This window comes from Microcaecilia unicolor, chromosome 4 (assembly GCF_901765095.1).
Source record: "Microcaecilia unicolor chromosome 4, aMicUni1.1, whole genome shotgun sequence".
Taxonomy (NCBI): Eukaryota; Metazoa; Chordata; class Amphibia; order Gymnophiona; family Siphonopidae; genus Microcaecilia; species Microcaecilia unicolor.
The window spans coordinates 118,908,011-118,921,405 of record NC_044034.1 but is presented as its reverse complement, the minus strand read 5'-3'; the positions used below and the strand labels follow the sequence as shown (position 1 = coordinate 118,921,405).

The following is a 13,395-nucleotide window of genomic DNA, read 5'->3' as shown; positions in this document are numbered from 1 at the left end:
AGTGAAAACAATTGATTACCATGTGTAGTTGAATCACACTTCCTCCTGCCATGGTGGAACTGGGAACAGTTTCCTTTGCTTATTCTTGTTTTGATACCTGATGTTACTCAAAAGATGTCATCAGTCCATAGAGCGGCTATGGTATTAGTCATAAAAGCAAACGAGGGCAGACTTAATATAAATATTTTTCTCCGAGGACATGCAGGCTGCTTGTTCTCACTGATGGGTGACGTCCACGGCAGCCCCTCCAATCGGAATCTTCACTAGCAAAGTCCTTTGCTAGCCCTCGCGCGCACCGCGCATGCGCGGCCGTATTCCCGCCCGAAACCGGCTCGAGCCGGACAGTCTTCTTTCGTCCGCACTCGGTACGGTCGTGTTCTCGCCGTGTCGAGCCCCGGAAAGTCGACCTCGCACGTCCTTTTTTCGACGTGTTTTCTTCGGAAAATCCAAACTGCTTGGGAATTGCTCCGGAAGCCCTCTCGGGTTTCGTTTGCCCCTTCCCGTATTTTTCAGATTTTGCCCCGGTAAGTTTTCTTTCGTCTTCGGGGTAGGCCTCTTTTCGGCCTCGGTCGAGATTTTTCTCCCTTAAAGTTTTGGTGCTCACTTTCGTCATTTCGGATTTTGATTTCGCCGGCGTGATTTTTCCGCCCATGACATCGAAGCCTTCCAGCGGCTTCAAGAAGTGCACCCAGTGCGCCCGGGTAATCTCGCTCACTGATAGGCACTCGTCGTGTCTTCAGTGTCTGGGGGCCGAGCACCGTCCTCAGAACTGTAGTCTGTGTTCCCTGTTACAAAGGCGGACTCAGGTAGCGAGATTGGCCCAGTGGAATGTTTTGTTCTCTGGCTCTTCGTCGGCATCGACACCAGGGTCATCGAGTGCATCGACGTCGTCAGCGTCCAGACCTTCATCCTCGGCCGCCAGTGCATCGAGGCATCGGCGCCGAGACATCGGATAGCTGCATCAACGTCGGTGGTACCGGGACCTCGTCTGCTGATGTCGTCGGACGGTGGTGCATCGTCAGGAGTGCAGGTGAGGGCTGTCCATTCCCCTGCTGGTGGCGGTGAGCCTTCGGGTGGGTCTCCCCCTACCCTGAGGGCTCCTGCGGTTCAGCCCCCCCGAGATCGACCTCCTTCGACCTCGGCCCCGAGGAAGCGACGGCTGGATTCTACGTCCTCCTCGTCGGTGCCGGGGAGCTCCGGTGACATGCTTCGGAAGAAGTCGAAGAAGCATCGACACCGGTCTCCTCCCCGCGTCGGCACCGAGAGCTCTGGGTCGCCGAGGGAGTCGGCACCCAGCAGGCATCGGCACCGAGAGGACTGCTCACCCTCTGTTCAGGAGGTGTCGATGCGCTCCACTCTGGACAGCCCGGAACAGCCTCCACGCCCGGAACAGATTCTGACGTCGACGCCTGCATCGACCTCCATGCCTTTCTCTGCAGCCGCTCTGAACGAGAGCCTCCGGGCCGTTCTCCCAGAGATTCTGGGAGAGCTGTTGCGCCCTACCCCTCCGGTACCGGCGGTGCTTGCGCCTCCGGTACCGTCGAGCGTGGCGCCGGCTGGCCCATCGCCCGGGGTGAGGTCCCCGACGTCGGTACCGCGTGCGGTGCCGACTGCGGCCACCTCCCAGGAAGGCTCCCCGACTACGTCGGCGGAGGGAGCTTCGCCGATGCGGGCGAGGGAGTCTACCTCTCGACGCCCCCATCGTGGATGTGGCTCCACTGAGTCGAGCCGGGCGAGGCTGCAGACGCAGGTTCGTGAACTTGTGTCTGACACCGAAGGTGAGGCCTCGTGGGAGGAAGAGGAAGACCCCAGATATTTCTCTGACGAGGAGTCTGAGGGTCTTCCTTCTGATCCCACTCCCTCCCCTGAAAGACAGCTTTCTCCTCCTGAGAGTCTGTCTTTTGCTTCCTTTGTCCGGGAGATGTCTACGGCCATCCCCTTCCCGGTGGTTGTGGAGGACGAGCCCAGGGCTGAAATGTTTGAGCTCCTGGACTATCCTTCTCCACCTAAGGAAGCGTCCACTGTTCCCTTGCACCATGTCCTGAAAAAGACATTGCTTGCGAACTGGACCAAGCCATTAAGTAATCTCCACATTCCCAAGAAGATCGAGTCCCAGTACCGGATCCATGGGGACCCAGAGCTGATGCGCACTCAGTTGCCTCACGACTCTGGAGTTGTGGATCTGGCCCTAAAGAAGGCTAAGAGTTCTAGGGAGCATGCTTCGGCGCCCCCGGGCAAGGACTCTAGAACCTTAGACTCCTTTGGGAGGAAGGCCTACCATTCCTCTATGATCGTGGCCAAAATCCAGTCTTACCAGCTCTACACGAGCATACACATGCGGAACAATGTGCGGCAGTTGGCGGGCTTGGTTGATGCGCTCCCCCCTGAGCGAGCCAAGCCTTTTCAGGAGGTGGTCAGGCAGCTGAAGGCGTGCAGAAAATTCCTGGCCAGAGGGGTGTATGACACCTTTGATGTTGCGTCTAGGGCCGCTGCTCAAGGTGTGGTGATGCGCAGGCTCTCATGGCTGCGTGCCTCCGACCTGGAGAATAGACTCCAGCAGCGGATTGCGGACTCGCCTTGCCGTGCGGACAATATTTTTGGAGAGAAGGTCGAGCAGGTGGTAGAGCATCTCCACCAGCGGGACACCGCATTCGACAAGTTCTCCCGCCGGCAGCCTTCAGCCTCTACCTCTACAGGTAGAAGATTTTTTGGGGGAAGGAGGACTGTTCCCTACTCTTCTGGCAAGCGTAGGTACAATCCCCCTTCTCGACAGCCTGCGGCCCAGGCTAAGCCCCAGCGCGCTCGCTCTCGTCAGCAGCGTGCGCCTCAGCAAGGCCCCGCGGCTCCCCAGCAAAAGCAAGGGGCGAGCTTTTGACTGGCTCCAGCAGAGCATAGCCGACGTCCAAGTGTCAGTGCCGGGCGACCTGCCGGTCGGGGGGAGGTTGAAAGCTTTTCACCAAAGGTGGCCTCTCATAACCTCCGATCAGTGGGTTCTGCAAATAGTCCGGCAAGGATACACCCTCAATTTGGCCGCAAAACCTCCAAATTGTCCACCGGGAGCTCAGTCTTACAGCTTCCAGCACAAGCAGGTACTTGCAGAGGAACTCTCCGCCCTTCTCAGCGCCAATGCGGTCGAGCCCGTGCCATCCGGGCAAGAAGGGCTGGGATTCTATTCCAGGTACTTCCTTGTGGAAAAGAAAACAGGGGGGATGCGTCCCATCCTAGACCTAAGGGCCCTGAACAAATATCTCGTAAAAGAAAAGTTCAGGATGCTTTCCCTGGGCACCCTCCTTCCCATGATTCAGGAAAACGATTGGCTATGCTCTCTGGATTTGAAGGATGCCTACACACACATCCCGATACTGCCAGCTCACAGACAGTATCTGCGATTTCAGCTGGGCACACGTCACTTCCAGTACTGTGTGCTACCCTTTGGGCTCGCCTCTGCGCCCAGGGTGTTCACAAAGTGCTTGGCTGTAGTAGCAGCAGCACTTCGCAGGCTGGGGGTGCACGTGTTCCCATATCTCGACGATTGGCTGGTGAAGAACACGTCCGAGGCAGGAGCCCTGCAGTCCATGCAGATGACTATTCGCCTCCTGGAGCTACTGGGGTTTGTGATAAATTACCCAAAGTCCCATCTTCTCCCAGCACAGAGACTCGAATTCATAGGAGCTCTGCTGGATTCTCGGACGGCTCGCGCTTATCTCCCAGAGACGAGAGCCAACAACTTGTTGTCCCTCGTCTCGCGTCCCAGCAGATCACAGCTCGGCAGATGTTGAGATTGCTGGGCCACATGGCCTCCACAGTTTATGTGACTCCCATGGCCCGCCTTCACATGAGATCTGCTCAATGGACCCTAGCTTCTCAGTGGTTTCAGGCTGCTGGGGATCTAGAAGACGTGATCCACCTGTCCACGAGTTTTCTCGAATCCCTGTATTGGTGGACGATTTGGTCCAATTTGACTCTGGGACGTCCTTTCCAAATTCCTCAGCCACAAAAAGTGCTGACCACGGATGCGTCTCTCCTGGGATGGGGAGCTCATGTCGATGGGCTTCACACCCAAGGAAGCTGGTCCCTCCAGGAACGCGGTCTACAGATCAATCTCCTGGAGTTGCGAGCGATCTGGAACGCTCTGAAGGCTTTCAGAGATCGGCTGTCCCACCAAATTATCCAAATTCAGACAGACAACCAGGTTGCCATGTACTATGTCAACAAGCAGGGGGGCACCGGATCTCGCCCCCTGTGTCAGGAAGCCGTCAGCATGTGGCTCTGGGCTCGCCGTCACGGCATGGTGCTCCAAGCCACATATCTGGCAGGCGTAAACAACAGTCTGGCCGACAGACTGAGCAGGATTATGCAACCTCACGAGTGGTCGCTCAACTCCCGAGTGGTGCGCCAGATCTTCCAAGCGTGGGGCACCCCCTTGGTGGATCTCTTCGCATCTCGAGTGAACCACAAAGTCCCTCAGTTCTGTTCCAGGCTTCAGGCCCCCGGCAGACTGGCATCGGATGCCTTCCTCCTGGTTTGGGGGGAGGGCCTGCTGTATGCTTATCCTCCCATTCCTCTGGTGGGGAAGACTTTGTTGAAACTCAAGCAAGACCGAGGCACCATGATTCTGATTGCTCCTTTTTGGCCGCGTCAGATCTGGTTCCCTCTTCTTCTGGAGTTATCCTCCGAAGAACCGTGGAGATTGGAGTGTTTTCCGACCCTCATCACGCAGGACGAAGGGGCTCTTCTGCATCCCAGCCTCCGGTCCCTGGCTCTCACGGCCTGGATGTTGAGAGCGTAGACTTTGCCTCTTTGGGTCTGTCAGAGGGTGTCTCCCGTATCTTGCTTGCTTCCAGGAAAGATTCCACTAAGAGGAGTTACTTCTTTCTATGGAGGAGGTTTGCCGTCTGGTGTGACAGCAAGGCCCTAGATCCTCGCTCTTGTCCTACACAGACCCTGCTTGAATACCTTCTGCACTTGTCTGAGTCTGGTCTCAAGACCAACTCTGTAAGAGTTCACCTTAGTGCAATCAGTGCATACCATTACCATGTGGAAGGTAAGCCGATCTCAGGACAGCCTTTAGTTGTTCGCTTCATGAGAGGTTTGCTTTTGTCAAAGCCCCCTGTCAAGCCTCCTACAGTGTCATGGGATCTCAATGTCGTTCTCACCCAGCTGATGAAACCTCCTTTTGAGCCACTGAACTCCTGCCATCTGAAGTACTTGACCTGGAAGGTCATTTTCTTGGTGGCAGTTACTTCAGCTCGTAGAGTCAGTGAGCTTCAGGCCCTGGTAGCCCAGGCCCCTTACACCAAATTTCATCATAACAGAGTAGTCCTCCGCACTCACCCTAAGTTCTTGCCAAAGGTCGTGTCGGAGTTCCATCTGAACCAGTCAATTGTCTTGCCAACATTCTTTCCCCGTCCTCATTCCTGCCTTGCTGAACGTCAGCTGCACACATTGGACTGCAAGAGAGCATTGGCCTTCTATCTGGAGCGGACACAGCCCAACAGACAGTCCGCCCAATTGTTTGTTTCTTTTGACCCCAATAGGAGGGGAGTGGCTGTAGGGAAACGCACCATATCCAATTGGCTAGCAGATTGCATTTCCTTCACTTACGCCCAGGCGGGGCTGGCTCTTGAGGGTCATGTCACGGCTCATAATGTTAGAGCCATGGCTGCGTCGGTAGCCCACTTGAAGTCAGCCTCTATTGAAGAAATTTGCAAAGCTGCGACGTGGTCATCTGTCCACACATTCACATCTCATTACTGCCTGCAGCAGGATACCCGACGCGACAGTCGGTTCGGGCAGTCAGTTCTTCAGAACCTGTGTGGGCTTTAGGATCCAACTCCACCCCCCGAGGGCCCTGTTTGTTCTGTTCCAGGCTGCACTCTCAGTTAGTTGGTAAATTTTTTAGGTCAATCTCAGTTATGTCCTCGCCGTTGCGAGGCCCAATTGACCATGGTTGTTGTTTTGAGTGAGCCTGGGGGCTAGGGATACCCCATCAGTGAGAACAAGCAGCCTGCTTGTCCTCGGAGAAAGCGAATGCTACATACCTGTAGAAGGTATTCTCCGAGGACAGCAGGCTGATTGTTCTCACAAACCCGCCCGCCTCCCCTTTGGAGTTGAGTCTTCCCTTGTTTCTCTTTTGCTACATACGAGACTGGCCGGCTCGAGCCGGTTTCGGGCGGGAAGACGGCCGCGCATGCGCGGGCGCGCGAGGGCTAGCAAAGGACTTTGCTAGTGAAGATTCCGATTGGAGGGGCTGCCGTGGACATCACCCATCAGTGAGAACAATCAGCCTGCTGTCCTCGGAGAATACCTTCTACAGGTATGTAGCATTCGCTTTGGGGGAAAGGAGAGCTAGGGAGATGTCAAAGACATATAAGTACTTCCATAATATAAATGCACAGGAGATAGAATTCTTTTTCAATAGAAAGAAAGCTCTGGAATAAAAGGTCATGGGTTGAGGGTGAAAAAGCATAGACTCCAGAGTAATCCAAGAAAATTCTTTACAGAAAGGGTAGTGGATGTGTGGAACAGTCTCCCAGTGCAGGTGGTGGAGATGAGAACAGCTCCTAAATGCAAGAAATCATGAGATAAGCCTAACTAAAGGGTCTCTGAGGGAGAGGGTGATAGTAGCGTTGAGCTGCTGATGTGAATGGGCAGATGGAGCATTTCTCATTGCTGCTGTTTTCTGTTTCTAAGAAACTCTTCCCAAATTTATCATCCATGTTACTTGTTAGATTGGTTCACTTGATAGTAGCAGAAATACTGCACAAGTCAAAAGCTAAATGGTATATCAGAAGGAAACCAGTGGGTTTTAAGTTCTTAGAAAGATTCCCGCTAATTCTTTTTACATTTATTTACATATCTTACTTAGAAACCATGGTTTGACCTCCGTTCCTCCTCTCAACCCTGTACCTCAAATTACATAAGAACATAAGGTCCATAAAGGCCAGTATCCTGTTTCCAACAGTGGCCAATCCAGGTCACATGTACCCAGCAAGTTCTCAGAACAGTAAAACAGATTTTATGCTGCTTATCCTAGAAATAACCAGTGGATTTTCCCAAGTCCATTTTAATAATGGCTTATGGACTTTTCTTTTAGGAAATTATCCAAACCTCTTTTAAACCCAGCTAAGCTAACTGCTTTTACCACATTCTATGTCAACTAATTCTAGAATTTAGCAGTAATTCTCAGGTAACAAGCAAGAAGTACATTCCATATATATAGGTTTCATTTGTGGTATGCGTTAATCTGGAAAACTTTGAATACATCCAAGAGGAGTTGTTAAATCTGCTTATCAATCTGCCTGATAGAGCATGACATTCTGCTGGGTCTCTGACACTGATATTTTATGGTCTTCACCCTTAGTTTGACAGCATATTATGACATGTTTATTTGAAGGCTGTGAAGTTGGTACACCAAACCTTTGAAACCGAGTCCTCTATTTTTCTATTCCAACTCCTACTGATATTAGGCTTTACATATTTAACAGTACTTTAGATCCAAGACTAAGATATACATATTTAAATATAAAATAACAAATTTACCATTTAAATATAAAATAACAAATTTACCAGTCATTATAAAGTTTATTTTAAAGCTGGAGTCTGTATATTTTTATTGATTCCACCTCAAGCCAAAATTGCTTCCAACTCCACAGCCCTGATTTATTTTATTTAAACAAGTCTTTATTTACCAAAATGCATACAAGTACAGTAACTTGATAATGAATTAACATTGTAATATCATAGCCATAAACAAAAAGTAATAGAGCACACAATTAACAGCTTTCCTTCAAATTAAAACACAAAAGCAACCTCTTCAGCAGAACTTGCAAAGAAACAATTAAATCCTCTAATTTTGTCATTTATCTGCCTCCCAATCCAACCCCTTCCCCACCTTTCCCATCTGTCTCAAAAGAACAATAAACAGTTTGCCAGAGCTTAATTTAAGTTGCACTAAAATATGATAAATGCATTGAGGGTGGTTTGTCAAGAAAGCATTCCATATTCTTTTCCGCATATAAAATCTTATTTATCCATTTAACTACTGAAGGGGCACTATCAGACTTCCAACTCTGAGCTATAATCAACTTAGCCACATTAATACCCTGTGTTCAGTACTGGTCTCCGTATCTCAAAAAAGATATAGTAGAATTGGAAAAGGTACAGCGAAGGGCGACGAAAATGATAGTGGGGATGGGACGACTTTCCTATGAAGAGAGGCTGAGAAGGCTAGGGCTTTTCAGCTTGGAGAAGAGACGGCTGAGGGGAGATATGATAGAAGTGTATAAAATAATGAGTGGAATGGATCGGATGGATGTGAAGCGACTGTTCACGCTATCCAAAAATACTAGGACTAGAGGGCATGAGTTGAAGCTACAGTGTGGTAAATTTAAAACGAATCGGAGAAAATTTTTCTTCACCCAACGTGTAATTAGACTCTGGAATTCGTTGCCGGAGAACGTGGTACGGGCGGTTAGCTTGACGGAGTTTAAAAAGGGGTTAGATAGATTCCTAAAGGACAAGTCCATAGACCGCTATTAAATGGACTTGGAAAAATTCCACATTTTTAGGTATAACTTGTCTGGAATGTTTTTACGTTTGGGGAGCGTGCCAGGTGCCCTTGACCTGGATTGGCCACTGTCGGTGACAGGATGCTGGGCTAGATGGACCTTTGGTCTTTCCCAGTATGGCACTACTTATGTACTTATGTACTAATTCCAGTTTAAACCTAGGACGATCCAGCACTGGTTTATTTAATAAGTAATTTCCAGGATTCCAGGGTAGTGTAACATTTAGCCAATATTGTAGTCTGTTGTATGGATTTCCAAAAGACTCACTTTGACAAGTTCACCAAATATGACCCATCGCCCCCGTTCACTACGATGATGCCAGCAAAAAAGTGACAGTGTAAACGTACAGTGTAACCTAGTAGAATTCAAGTACCATCTGTACATGACTTTGAAACAGTTTTCCTGAATATGGGTGGCCACAGATCTTTGAGCTTTTTCCATTCCCCAGTCACAGTGATCATAATAAACTCCCAGTTCCCCATACCATTTGTCACAATGGCCTCGTATAACACGGGTAACTATCTTATAGGAAGCCGTTGAAGACATACGTTTCTTAGTCCCAACAAAGTCCTTTCATACCTCTGCTATAATCGAAATCCTCCCTCAATATTTTTGATTTAATTTCCTTACTGCTCAAAAAATGTTCCAGCTGATTATAATCAAATCTGTAGGCAACAACTGATAAGTGTGAGCCAAAGTATTAAATGATGTAGTACTGTTGTCCTCAAATATCTGCCCCCAGCAAGATAATCCTCTAAGGTTGTACCTCTTAAAAACATTGGAGCCCAACCTAGGTGGGAACAGGTGATTCAATGCTGTCTCTCTACATTATCAGAGCCCTCTGGTAATATCTCTTTCAGGAGGTCAAGTATGGGCTCACTATCCTGACACTTTTCTGGTAGCTTGCATACAGCTAGCACCATAGCTACGCGATTTACATAGGTCTTTAACATATTTACATGAAAGGTACGTTGCTTTCTGTTTCGAGAGTCCATAGATATAACATAGTTTATATCATTCAGGCGCATTATGGCCTTGCAAAGTCTCGCCAATTATCTTGAAGTTTATTCTGACACACTGGGACTAAAGCAAGCACCTGCTTGCCCTCATTAAACTTCGGGCCTTACGATCATACCAGGTCTTTCGCTTACTCTGGGCTGCCTGCAAGTTATCTCTGACAAAGCCCACAAGTTCTTCTAATCTGCCACATTTTAACTACATATTCAATTACAGGGGTGTTGGAGGTATCAACTTTCCCCTCGCAATGTTCTCTTATTAGGTCAAGGGGGCCCTCTCACCCTCCGGCCATAAAGCAGTTGAAATGGGGAGAACCCTGTAGATTTCTGAGGTACTTCTGTGTATTCAAACAGTAGGTAGGATAAGTATTTTTCCTAGTCATGGTCTCCTAATTCCACAAAAGTCTTTAACATATGCTTTAATGTTCCATTAAAACTCTCTACCGACCCATTAGTTTCAGGGTGATATGGTATGGTACGTATAGATTTCACTCCACAGTGTGCCCACAGATTCTGGATCAACTCGGACATAAACTGAGAATATTTCTCTTGGATACCCTACCCGGGAAAATATTTCTAGCAGGGCAGTGGCAATTTTCTCTGATTCTGTGGAGAATAAGGCTACTGCTTCAGGATACCTGGTAGCAAAGTCCACCACTGTCATCTTTTCCAAGTCTGGCTAGGGACAGCTAGAGGGCCACTATATCCACAGCTATTCTCACAAAGGGCTCACTGATAATGGGTGAAGGTTTCAGCTGAGTTTGGGTGTGATCTTTGATCTAACCCACTCTTTGGCACGCATCACAGATTCAACAATAGTCAGCTACGGCTCGAGATACTCTGGCCAATAGAGGTTCTGGGTCAATCTAGTGCATGTCACCCCCTAATATCCTTCCAGTGGAATATCATGTGCAATCTGTAGAAGTTGTTCTCTGTATGCCCTGGGCACTATAAGCTGCTTGCCTGCTGTCCAGGGCCTATTAGGATTAACAGAATCAGTCTCTCTGTACAACAAGCCCCATTTCCATAGGATACGATCTTTAACAGTCTCATTGGTTGGCTGACCAGCCCTCTGCCTCAGGGTTTCCAGGTCAGGGTCAGAGTGCTGTGCTTCCTGAAAAGCATATGTCTGCCCTATATCAGTATCCATATCTGGAAGGGTCTCTTCTGGTGACTGACAAATCAGGGTCAACAGTCTGATCAATAGGTGTGTCAGTTAAGTCTGTCTGTTCCATACTCACAGCCCTGGTCACCTCAGGAACTGGTGCTAGTCCCATCTGGAACTGGAGAGGTGATCTCTGCTGCTTCTGCTCGTTGGGCTGCTCAAGCCTGGCTACGGGTCACCATAGCGGAAATGCTGACTTTGCTATCAAGGGTAATGTTCATTGGACCCATGTCGGTTCCACACTGCATTGGTACCGGCATGTGTTTTATTATGCCTACTTCTCTGGATCCATTGGCTAATATTACTTCTGCAGTTTGCCCTGGTAGAATAGCATCTTCTTGTAACAGCTCTGGTCGTAACAGTCTTGCTAAAGCCAGTGTCCACAAGCCCAGTTACTTGGGTCTGGTTCAGTTACCGGAGTGCTGTAATGTTATGGAAATCCATCTGCTTCCTTGAGTGGCCAGTAACGTTTTGTGCTGCGGAAACTGCGTGGGTCGTCTTCGTGGTCATGGAGCTACCTACGAAAGCCGCCAGCTTAGGTGCAGTAACTGGAATGCTCTTTAGTGCCAGCTTGGAGTTATATGGGCAATCCACTTTGAAATGTCCTGTTTGCCCACACTGATGACAGACTCTCATGCCTAAAGTCTTTAGGTTTTTGGGGAACACTGGAGGGTTTGCTGACAGTCCCAGAGGTTGCAGGGATATTTGGCTTAGGGCTCTGGCTGCCCTTAGATGTTGGCTGCTGCAGATATGGACAGATCCTCTTTGCCAACCAGGGACAGTTAGCTATGAAGATGTCAACCAACTTGGCAGCTTTCTCTGGAGTATGGGGCTGGTGATCTTGAACATGTTCCCTCACCTTTGGACGACAACGCTGAAGAAACTGTTCCAGGACCATCAAGTTTTTTTCAGCCCTCCAGGGTTTTAACTTCAACTCCACTGAATCACCAGTGATGCTGGTATCTTACCTGAATCACAAACTTGCTGTGAGTATTATCCACCCCCTTTTGCAAAGTCTGGAATTTTAGTCTCTAGGTCTCAGGGGTAAATAGCATAATGGTTCAACAAAGCTTTGCGTACCTCCTCAAACTGGGAGCACATCTCCAGAGACAGTACTTGGAACGCCTCTTGCTCTACCAGTGAACTTTCCTCCCAGATAGCGCGCGCCCAGTCTTTCTGAGGAATCTCATTGAGGCCGCAAATTTTCTCAGTCAGCTAGATATCCATCTCTGTCACCTCTGGTATCATCAAACTGAGAAAACTACTTGGGCCCAATCCGGGCTGTGGTTCCTGCCTCGGCACAGGGGTTGGGCTGGAGCTTTGGATATAAGCCATTTCCATCTCAATCTTTAATTTCTGCAGCTGGAACTCCGTTCTTCTCACCGCCACTGCTGCTCTAGCCACTGTCACTCTAGCATGTAGATCTGCTGGATCTCAGCTGGTGTGGCATCGGGCCCTGTCAACTCAGGGGCCTCTGCCCAGAAGGGTCTGCTCTCCCCACAGGAGAACTCTGCGCAGGCTGGTCCTGCAGCTTCTCTCCGCTGTGGTCATCCGGTTGCTCTTGTTTTAGGACAGGCATCTCCAGTATCTGCTGGCCACTGCCAGTTGTCAGCATGCTGCTAATCTCCTAACACTACCAAAAAAAAAAAACAAAACTGAACAGTACTACTACTACTATTTAGCATTTCTATAGCGCTACAAGGCATACGCAGCGCTGCACAAACATAGAAGAAAGACAGTCCCTGCTCAAAGAGCTTACAATCTAATAGACAAAAAATAAATAAAGTAAGCAAATCAAATCAATTAATGTGAACGGGAAGGAAGAGAGGAGGGTAGGTGGAGGCGAGTGGTTACAAGTGGTTACGAGTCAAAAGCAATGTTAAAGAGGTGGGCTTTCAGTCTAGATTTAAAGGTGGCCAAGGATGGGGCAAGACGTAGGGGCTCAGGAAGTTTATTCCAGGCGTAGGGTGCAGCGAGACAGAAGGCGCGAAGTCTGGAGTTGGCAGTAGTGGAGAAGGGAACAGATAAGAAGGATTTATCCATGGAGCGGAGTGCACGGGAAGGGGTGTAGGGAAGGACGAGTGTGGAGAGATACTGGGGAGCAGCAGAGTGAATACATTTATAGGTTAGTAGAAGAAGTTTGAACAGGATGCGAAAACGGATAGGGAGCCAGTGAAGGGTCTTGAGGAGAGGGGTAGTATGAGTAAAGCGACCCTGGCGGAAGATGAGACGGGCAGCAGAGTTTTGAACCGACTGGAGAGGGGAGAGGTGACTAAGTGGGAGGCCAGCAAGAAGCAGATTGCAGTAGTCTAAACGAGAGGTGACAAGGGTGTGGATGAGGGTTTTGGTAGAGTGCTTGGAAAGAAAGGGGCGGATTTTACGGATGTTGTAAAGAAAGAAACGACAGGTCTTGGCAATCTGCTGGATATGAGCAGAGAAGGAGAGAGAAGAGTCAAAGATGACCCCAAGGTTTCGAGCTGAGGAGACAGGGAGAATGAGAGAGCCATCAACAGAAATAGAAAACGGGGGGAGCAGGGAGGTGGGTTTGGGGGGGGAAATGAGAAGCTCGGTTTTGGTCATATTTAATTTCAGGTGGCGTTGAGACATCCAGACAGCAATGTCAGACAAGCACGCTGAAACTTTG

General features: G+C 49.3%; 1 protein-coding gene across 5 annotated transcripts in view; it reads left to right on the top strand.

The window, feature by feature from the left end:
- BORA (BORA aurora kinase A activator) overlaps positions 1–13,395 on the top strand; it is a 163,642-nt gene that overhangs the window by 127,764 nt on the left and 22,483 nt on the right. The window lies entirely within an intron of this gene.